The following is a 906-nucleotide window of genomic DNA, read 5'->3' on the forward strand; positions in this document are numbered from 1 at the left end:
CAGTAGCAGTAGCAGTAGCAGTAGCAGTAGCAGTAGCAGTAGCAGTGACAGTAGTAGTAGCAGCAGTAGCAGCAGCAGCAGTATCAGTAGCAGCAGTAGTAGTAGCAGCAATATCAGTAGCAGTAGTAGTAGCAGTAGCAGTAGTATCAGTAGCAGTAGTAGTAGTAGCAGCAGCAGTAGCAGCAGCAGCAGTCGCTGCCGGCTGCTCCGAGGCCTCCATGTATGATAGTCGCGTGAGAAAGTCGACGGAACCTAATTCTTCTGATAGCCGGACCTGGTAAATTCATAAAAAATATATCATACGTACATGCCACCAGCGCTTACGTGCACACGCACGCGCGAACATGCACGCACACACGCACAAGCAAGCGTGCGTAAGCACACGTGCACACACATCCGCGCACAGACATACACACGCACACACNAGAGAGAGAGAGAGAGAGAGAGAGAGAGAGAGAGAGAGAAAAGAGAGAGAGAGAGAGAGAGAAGCGAGAGAGAGAGAAAGATCTGCATACAGACCTTCGTTCCTCGCCACAGAGCCGCTCTCACAACTTGCACGGTCAACTAGCTACGGTCACTTAGTATACAGTGAGAAGATCCCCCGATGTCTTCCTTCATCTGATACCAACCACTTTACGTTTCAACATAACCTGCGGGCAAGGCAAGCCCCGCCCGCACAGCCCTTTGCTCTGTAACAGGTTCCATCTGTCTGTGTAGGACGTATGTATATATAGATATGTATAAAGCTAGGACTAAGACATGTGGTGGTGTCGCGAAGGTCGGAGACTTTTCCACATCGCTGCATTGTCAGGCATTCACGCAGTGTATGCGTGTGTGTGTGTGTGTGTGTGTGTGTGTGTGTGTGTGTGTGTGTGTGTGTGTGTGTGTGTGTGTGTGTGTGTGTGT

Source organism: Priapulus caudatus, unplaced genomic scaffold, assembly GCF_000485595.1.
Source record: "Priapulus caudatus unplaced genomic scaffold, Priapulus_caudatus-5.0.1 Scaffold634, whole genome shotgun sequence".
NCBI classification, from domain to species: domain Eukaryota; kingdom Metazoa; phylum Priapulida; class Priapulimorpha; order Priapulimorphida; family Priapulidae; genus Priapulus; species Priapulus caudatus.